Here is a 10,130-nt window from a genome sequence, read left to right on the forward strand (position 1 = left end):
TCATCTGGTAGAAATATTTACCCGCTGGATCTGACTTGGCCTGGTAACAGTGAGTGCACATCTGGAGTCTAGACTTGGTGGCTCTGTGGGCAGGCTCCTATCCCAGGACTCCATAGGCCCCAGGGCTCCATCAGTCCGGCGCCTTGCTCTGTTGACATAGGTGGTGGGCTGCCTCATCTGTTCCAGCTGCCTTTCCTCTTTGGCCACCCCTCCACCCCCACCCTCCACCACCCAGCCTCCCTGCCTTGCTGTGTCTTAACTCTGATCAGGCACTTTGGAAGAGAGTCACTGAAGTCTTGTCCTCTGCTTCCTTCAGCAAACCTTCTGTGCAGGAGGGGGAAGGAGGGAAGTTTTTTTTCTCCTTTATCTTCATCAGGGCTTCACTGTTCTGTGCCCCCTCCCCCATTTATCTTTCCTTTCCCTTTGGCAAGGCTGAGAGAAATTGGAAAGGGGGAGGGGGGAGGGGAGAGGGAGAGGGAGAGAGAGAGAGATAGAGACTGGTGAGAGACTTGGACCTGAGTTATTGCATATGGTAATGTGTATACTCAACTGCTTGGACAACCAGCCAGTCCTCTGGGCCATCTTTTTCAGAAAGACAGAGGAAGAGATGGAAAGTAATCACAGGATTGATGATTCTTCTAGTATGGTGGGGCCAGACTCAATCTGGGTCATGAATATGGCAAAACAGACCCCCTTCCAGGTGAGTTATTTTGCCTGTAAAGAAGAAAATTTACATATATATATATATATACATATATATATATATATCTTTATTTTTAGATAGAAACAGAAAGTCAGAAAAAGAGTGAAAGAAAGACACCACAACACCAAAGCTCCTTTCAGTGAAGTGGGGTCCTGGCTCTAACCTGGTGTTGCACACTTGGCAAAACAAAACAAGTGAACTGTTTTGTCATGCCAGGAGGGAACTTTCAGCTGATTGGCTATATTGCTTCTTAGAACTGATGAGTTCTTGCCTTGTGTCAAGCAGAAGACAAATCTGTTAAGCACAGGAAGGCAAGGATCTGTTTTGAGGGAAGGAGGCAGACATTGGGATGAATGATTAGTGCTCTAACCTTGGACTCAGTTGTTGAAGGTTTCTGAGGTGCAAATTCACTATCTATAATTGTGGGGGTGGGAAGTGAGTACTCCAAAAATTCATTGGGAGGAATAAGCAACTCAATAACAGCCAAAAACACCCTTCAATATGTGCCTTAAGGTTCCCCTCTTTTTATGATGTATAATATTATACAGATAAGTAAGCAGTTCTTTGACCCAAGACAAGAAAAACAACCTTGATAGTTGTTGCAAATATAGAACTGTTGTTTGTCTGTGGTGGGGTGGGGTGAAATAGGGGTTGCGGAAACCTTCCTGTGAGATGAGAATTTTTTTGAAGCTGGTCCAACAGCAGTATCTACTTTTAGATATAAGGTAATAGAGAAAAGGCAACCGCATTCTTGTGGCTGTAACATTTCCCATGTGGGGTCTTTTTTTTTCTTCCCTTTTGTTTCTTTTTCTAAAATGAAATTGCTGTGAGGCTCTGATAAAGGACTGGTGACTTCCACAGAGTCAGGCTGGAGCCCCTCCAGTGCTGAGCTACTCATGAAACATCATATTTGACGTTTGAGAGATTCTTAATACATAAGTAGGGACTATGGTCTATTTTTTAAACTGCAATGGTGCATTTCCATGTGTTTTCTGCACAAGGGTTCTTAACTGACAAAGAGGCAATTCATATATGGTCCTGATTAATTGTATTTTTTAATGATGTGGCATCTAAATGCATTCCCCATAAAAATAATTATTTGTATGTCTACCCAATAAGCAAAAGCAAATCTCTAAGAAATTATAGGTTCCTTCTGAAAAAATTGATTCTATTTTATCAAGGTCAGCAAAGCATGGCCTGCAACCACAAAACAGAAACTGTATATCTCCTGCCAAGCCTGGCTTCTTGCAGACAGCATTTGTCTGTACCTATAATTATATAAATAAATAGAATTTAAAAAGTGGTTTTGTCCCTTTAAAAATAGGAGTAACTTTTTCTGTATACTAGTATAATGCTACTACCTGGCTTAACTAGTTTACCTTTCTTGGCTCTCACAGAATGACAGCTTGTTCAGTTTTAACAGATATAATGAAATACCACAGATCGGTGAGATCAGTCATTGTCATGTATTTGTCACAGGTCTGGAGATTAGATTGCAAGATTGAGTTGTTGGCAGATTTGGCTCCTGGCGGGGACCTTCTTGGTTTGTGGATGCCACTTTCTTACTTTGCCCTCATATGGCACAGAGAGAAGCTCCATGTGAGAAAGGAGAAGAGAAAAACTAGGAAACCACTCAATTCTGGCATATTATGGTGCCCAGGATTGAACATGGGGCTTATGGTGCCTCTGGCATGTAAATCTAGTTTGCTGCCATTGTACTATCTCCTTGGCCCTTCCTAGAATATTTTAACAGAACATTCTAACTCCATTCAGTGGCACTTTGTTCTATCTGCATTATACTCCAGAAAACAGAGTTCCTAAATGATTTTATGTTAACAGAAATGAGGAAAATGCTAACTTGGTGACCACTAACTTGGTGACCACCATGGAAAAATTTATATTTGGCTTACACTGTGGAGAACTATTGCTTTATTGTTCTTCACCTTATTGTATGAATATTGTTTTTTTAAAGAAATTGAAGATATTGTCAACCCTGTATCTGTTAAGTCTTTATTAGAACCATTTTTTCTACAGTATGTGCTCATATCCTGCCTCCTTGTCATATTTAATTTATATATATATTTTCAAATATAAAGCTATTTCAGGTTTAGTAGAAAATACAATAATGTAAATACATCTTTATATGCACTGAGGAAACACTACATTGTATGACTCATTTTATTGCAGTAGTGCTTGGATTGTTTTGTCGTGGGAGTTTGTAACTGAACTTACAATATCTCTGAGGCATGTCTACAATGGAGCAGAAGCAATGGAAGGTCTAGGTAGTGAAAGTAGCATCAGTCTGGCTGGTGGCATGAAGCTTTGTGGGTCTGTGAAGTTAATCTGGAGTCAAAGGTATATTTTGTCATTGACTAGATATCTATCTTTGAAACAGTGCTTAGGTTTCAAAACTCTCTTTTTTGCTAGTGAAGTGAATATGTTGTCAACACTTATTTTGCTGCTGTGAAGACAAGATGAGAATATTAGTGGTAATAGTCTCTATAGATTGAATAATTGTTTACTGGGGGCAGGGTAGTGGTACACCTATTAGAGAGCTTATGTTATGTTACATTGTGAAAGGATCTGGGATCAAGACATTGGTTGTCACCAGTAGGGTTAAATCTTCATAAGCAGTGAATCAGTGCTGCTACAGCTGTCTCTCTATCTCCCCCTTCCATTTCAATTTCTCTTTGTCTCTATATTTGTAAAAGGGGTGCAGATTTGCAAATTTCAGTTACCCACAGCATGACCTTGTCATCATTTTATCATCACATTCCTCCTACACCAACCCAACCAACACCATCATCTCTACAGCTTCTGCCTGTTGACCAAGACCCTTATTTTTTAATGTATTTTTTATTGGATAGAGACAGAGAGAAATTGAGAAGGAAGGGGGTGATAGAGAAGGAGAGAGAGACACCTGTAACTCCACTTCACCACTCATGATGGTGGGGATCAGGGCTCTGAACCTGGGTCCTTGCAGACTGTAGTGTGTGTGCTTAACCAGGTGTGCCACCACCTCACCCCAACCAAGACCCTTCTTTTCTTTTCTTTATTTAATTTATTTATAAAATAATAAATATCGGCAAACCATAAGTTAAAATGATAGTATAAAGCAATATCCATAGCCATATGGATAAAACCATAAAAATTTTACCAAGAGGTAAAATTCCATACAGTTCCCACAAAGAGGTACATATCCCATGCCTATCACTGGAGGCTCTCCTATTTTTTATCTCTGGGATTACTGACCCAAGATCATTATGGAGTGCAGTAAGGGAATCTTTTGCATTTCAAATTTTGTTGCAACTCTATATAGCAAGTACCTTTCTTTAAAATAATCCTGTAGACTAAAAAGCATTCTTAAAAAGTTGTCTGTCAGGACAGGGCAGTGGTGTACCCAGTTCACCACACATAGTACTATGCAGAAGGACCCACATAAGAACCCAGGTTTGAATTTCTGTTCCCCAACTACAAGGGATGCTTCACAAGTGATGAAGCAGTTTTGCAGGTATCTTTCTTTCCCTGTCCCTCTTTCTCTCTCCCTCCTCTCTCAATTTCTCTTTTTCCTATCAAATAAATTGGGAAAAAGAGAGAGATAAAGGAAGGTAGGAAGGAAGAAAGGAAGGAAGGAAGGAAGGAAGGAAGGAAGGAAGGAAGGAAGGAAGGAAGGAAGGGCCACTGAAAGCAGTAGACTCAGTGCTGGCACTGAGCCCAGTGATAACTATGGTAGGGAAAAAAAGTTGTCTGTCTTCCATTCTGTATAAATGTATAGTTGCTGTCTTTTAAAAAACGATTTATTTACTTATTGGATAGAGACAGAGAAACTGAATAGGGAGTGGGGAGATAGAGAGTGAAGAAACAGAGAGAGACACTTGTAGCCCTACTTCACCACTTTCAAGGTTTCCCCTGGCAGGTGGGGACAAGGGACTTTAACCTGGGCCCTTGCATATTGTAACTTGTGCACTCAACCCATGCACCGCTGCCTGGTCCTTAACTTGCTGTTTTTAAGAGACATTTAGAACCCTTAACAGAAACCTGCAAATATTTGATGTTTGTTTTGTCTACCTAGCAGGTACCAGTTTGGCATCTATTAGCAATAATTCAACAGGTTGACTAGACTTAGCATTTAAGTTTTAGTCACAAGAAAGTGTAATGATTCAAGGGTTAATATCTGTTATTATGTTTATCATTTTAATTGGACAATTAGGTATGTAAACATTTTTAAACAGTAAATGTTTCAAGCATTAATTCATTAGGCTGATACATTTCACTCACGAAAGCTGTATTTTAAGCTTTTAACTATTTCTTTTTTTTTTCCTCCAGGGTTATTGCTGGGCTCGGTGCCTGTACCATGAATCCACCGCTCCTGGAGGCCATTTTTCCCCCTTTTGTTGCCCTTGTTGTTATAGCCTCGTTATGGTTATTATTACCATTGTTGATGTTCATTGTTGGATAGGACAGAGAGAAATGGAGAGAGGAGGGGAAGACAGAGAGAAAGATAGACACCTGCAGACCTGCTTCACCGCCTGTGAAGCGACTCCCCTGCAGGTGGGGAGCCGAGGCTCGAACTGGGATCCTTATGCTGATCCTTGCGCTTTGTGCCACATATGCTTAACCCACTGCGCCACGGCCCGACCCCCTCACTATTTCTTAATTTGAGGTTATTAGTTTACAATATGGTTGTTGACATATTGGCACAAAAATAACACATGATCTCTTTCCCTCCTTCTCTCATATCATCTGTAAATAGTGATATTTTTTATTACCTCTTTTCTTCCAATTTGTGCACCTTTAATTTATTTCTCTTGCCTCGCTGGAAAGCTGTATTTTTCATTAGATTTTTTAAAAATATAATTGAATATCTGAGCCTAGGTTAAAAAATATAATTTTTTTTTCTTTTTTGCAGCTACTGGTGTATGAACAATAAGGGATTTGAGGTGTCATCAACCAATTTATCTAGAGCTGTTCAATAACTATGTGTTTATATGCTTGTGCACACAAATGTGTGTGAATGCATTAGTGTGTGCATCTGTGTATATATATATATATGTATGTATATATATGTACTTTTTCATGCATATGTGCTTATGCATACATGCATATGTCAGGGTGTTAATGTAGGCTATATGATGATGCTTGCAGATAGTGAAATACTAAATATGAGAAACCATACATTATTTATTTTAATTTTTTATTTATGAAGAGTAAACATTGACTAAATCGTAGGATAAGAGAGGTCAAACTCCACATGATTCCCACCACCAGAACTCTGTATCCCATTCCCTCCCCTAATAGCTATCCTATTCTTTAACCCTCTGGGAGTATGGACCCAAGGTCATTGTGGGATGCAGAAGGTGGAAGGTCTGGCTTCTGTAATTGCTTCCTCGATGAACATGGGTGTTGACTGGTCGATCCATACTCCCAGACTGTCTCTCTCTTTTCCTAGTGGGGAAGGGCTCTGGGGAAGCGAGCTCCAGGACACATTGGTGCAATTGTCTGTCCAAGGAAGTCTGGTTGGCATCATGCTGCCGTCTGGAACCTAGTGGTTGAAAAGAGAATTAGCATACAAAGCCAAACAAATTGTTGGACAATCATGGACCTAAAGGCTGGAATAGTGCAGATGAAGTGTTGGGGGTTCCTCCATTTTGTAGATAGCTAGTAGGCATATTTTAGTTATATTTCAAAGGGTCTGTAGCTATACTAGTTTTTTTTTTTCTCTGAGCCTGAAATCTGATATGCAGGTGATCTAAGTAATTGTCTGCGGGATAATGTCATGGCTGGCAGAAGGACCAGAAAGCTGGATCAGGGAAAAGAGTAGCTCCCTAATATGGGAAAGTTGTATAAATCTTGTTGACTGTAAACCCCATCGATTTGATGTGATCTGGGGCCCATATTTAGCTTAGGAGCTTGTGTGACCTCTGCATCCCTGTAGATCTGAGCTCACATTCTGTGGTCATGAGTAGGAACATTCCAAGCTGCCCCAATATGGACCCACCTTCCTCAGTTGTAGCATAGAGTACATTGTCCATCCTCCCTTTGTAGGATGGAACATTCTCTATTATTTTTTATCCAAGTTGAGGGCAAGGTCCTATGGAGGCCCACAAAGTTGTATTTAGTTGTTCCTGATAGAAATGGTGGTAACAATAGAGAGGGGGGTTTATTTGAGGTCTAGGCCCATCATGTCTGTTTGGGAATCTCAGGACTCCCAGATTAGGGCCCCAGCTGATGGTGTGGCCTGATAGTGACTAAAGAGTCATCATTAAACTATGCACAACTCTTGGCCTTATGCAGCTTTTGCAGTCCTTGCTTTGCGAAGGTTAGCTTTGGAGTGAGTGAGAGAACTGTAATAGGAAGTAGGTGAGGAGGGTATCTAAGTCTAAGTAGACACTATTTCGTTATGAACTTGATAGTGATTCACTACAGAATATTATGTATTTTTGCTTTCAGATATATATATATATATATATTGCCCAAGTTTATGGATACATATGAACATATGCTCTATCTTACAGGACCTGGTCTATGTCTAGGATTCGGGACTTTGTTAGGAAGTTTAATCTCCTGGAATAGAATTAGAGAATACTATGAAAGGAAAGATCTCACCCGAGTAATAATGGTGAAGGGTTGTCATTCCATGCCTGATGGAGAGACCATACATTCTATTGAAAGTTTGCTGACTCAGGGTGAGGAAAATGTCAAAACCTCATTCTTTTTGATGATGACAGTCCCAGCATCCCCTTATTACACTCTTGACTTTGGATGGGTATCTTGCTGGGTTAGCCACAAGATCTGATTTTGAATCATGAGTTCTTCTCCCCAGTCTCTGAGTTCCTTCTGAGTCTAATGGACAGGAGCCAGAAATCTAGGGAGATGCTGGCGCACACCATACTTACATGAGACAAGACTGTTTGGCACATCAAGTGGGAATATCTTCATTGTCACCACCAGCAGCAGGAATAGCAGATTCTTCTTTCCTGCAGCACTCACCTTCACACTAGGATTTCTTTCATGAAGCTAAAAAGAAAACAAAACCAAACGAAAAAAAAAAATGCTCATGTCAGAGAAGCTCAATTGTGGGACAGGAACTTCATGAACAGTTTCTAAGTATCATTATTTTAAAGATGAATAATTTGAGGCTCTGAATAGGACCTTGAACTACATAAGGCCATATTACCTTTGGTAGGACCAGAAAGGATATGTTCAAACTATCTGTATACTGCTTTCTTTCATTACAGCAGCACTGGTCTCTGTTTTATGTTGGTGTCAAGGACTGAACCTGGGACTTCTGAGAATCAGGCATGAAAGTCTACACATAATTACTGTACCATCTCTGAAAAGAGTTCATTCTTAATTCCATGTGCTCCCTAATCTAACGAGACTGACAGAAGGTTGTCATTGGTTTTAGGTTAGTTTTATATTAGGTGTGAAGAGTGGATTATACATGGTACTTGAGTCATTATATGTGTCCAAAATTAATGGGGTGGCTGGGTGGTGGTGTACCCAGCTAAGCACATATAGTACTATGTGCAAATAAGGATCTGGGTTTGAGCCCCCACTTGCCATCTGTAGTGGGGACACTTCATGAGCAGTGAAGCAGGTCAGTAGGTATCTTTTTCTTTCCCTGTTTATCTTCCCCTCCCCTTTCAATCTCTCTATATTCTATTGAATAAATAAAGTAAAATAAAATAAATAAAAAGAAAAAAATGCTGACAGGAATTTTGGAGTCATAGTGCTTGTACTGAGCCCCCAGTGACTGGAGGCAAAAGAAAAATAAACAAACAAATAAAAATATTTGAATGAATTTTCAAAAGAATTAATTAGATGAAATTTTGTTCCAGAAAATACTCATGAGGCAGGAGACTAACCAAATTCTCCTCCCATAAGGAGATATTATTTATATATATCCTAGCATAATGCCAGGATATAATACTCAATTCTAACTATTTTGATAGTAGTTGAGACTGATCATAAACTAGTCTCTTCTGCAGTAGTGAAGCTTTGCTTCTAATTAGCATTCATGTTTTTATTTGAAGATCCTTTTTTAAAAATTTTATTTAATTAAATATAGGAGACATTAACAAAACCATAGGATAAGAGGGATACAACTCCACATGATTCCCACCACCAGATCTCCATATTCCATCCCCTCCCCTGATAGCTTTCCTATTCTTTATCCCTTTGGGAATATGGACCCAAGATCATTGTGGCATGCAGAATGTTTAAGGTCTGGCTTCTGTAATTGCTTCCCCGCTGAACATGGGTCGATCCATACTCCCAGCCTGTCTCTCTCTTTCCCTGGTAGGGTGGGCCTCTGGGGAAGCAGAGCTCCAGGACATGTTGGTGGGGTTGTCTGTCCAAGGAAGTCTGGTTGGCATCATGCTAGCATCTGGAACCTAGTGGTTGAAAAGAGAGTTAACATACAAAGTCAAACAAATTGTTGACCAATCACGGACCTAAAGGCTGGAATACTGCAGATGAAGAGTTGGGGGGCCCTCCATTTTGAAGATAGCTAGTAGGCATATTTTAGTTATATTTCAAAGTGCCTGTAGCTATACTAGTTTTTTTTTTTTTTCTCTGAGTCTGAAATCTGATATGCAGGTGGATCTAAGTTATTGTTTGGGGAGGTGATGTCATGGCTGGAAAAAGGTCAGAAAGCTGGATCAGGGAAGAGAATAGCTCCCTAATATGGGGAAGTGGTATAAGTATTGTTGACTGTAACTCCATCGATTTGATTGATCTGGGGCCCATATTCAGCTTAGGAGCCTATGTGTCCTCTGCATCCCTGTAGGTGTGAGCTCCCATTCTGTGGTCATGACTAGGAACATTCCAAGCTGACCCAATATCAACCCTTCTTCCTCAAGTTTAACATAGAGTACATTGTCCATCCTCCCTTTGTTGGTCCAATTTGAAGGCAAGGTCCTATGTGGGACCCTCAAAGGGATCTATTTTGTTGTTCCTGATAGAGATGACCTGTAACAATGTTGAGAGGGATTTATTTGAAGTCTAGGCCCATCATGCCTGTTTGGGAATCTCAGGACTCCCTGAATAGGGCCCCAGATGTGTGGTGTGGCCTGATAGTGACTAAAGATTCATTGTTATAGTATGCCATTCTCTTGCCCTTATTCAGCTTTTGCAGTTCTTGCTTTGCTAAGGTTAGCTTTGGAGTGAGTGAGAACTGTAATAGGAAGTAGGTGAGGAAGGTCTCTAAGTGAAGTTGGTGAATTCCAGTTAAAAATAGATGCTAGAGTTGTTCCTGAGATAAGTTTTCATGGAAGAGACAACATTCTGCACAGTCTTAACATGTACTTATTGTAGTAAATTATATAATCCCATATAAGTAGTATGATGACAATTATTACCTAAAAGTCCAATGCCAGTTTAAAGCATGAGGAAGTTTCAATGCATTTTGATTTGTGAAATCCAA

Source organism: Erinaceus europaeus, chromosome 3 (assembly GCF_950295315.1).
Source record: "Erinaceus europaeus chromosome 3, mEriEur2.1, whole genome shotgun sequence".
Lineage (NCBI taxonomy): Eukaryota > Metazoa > Chordata > Mammalia > Eulipotyphla > Erinaceidae > Erinaceus > Erinaceus europaeus.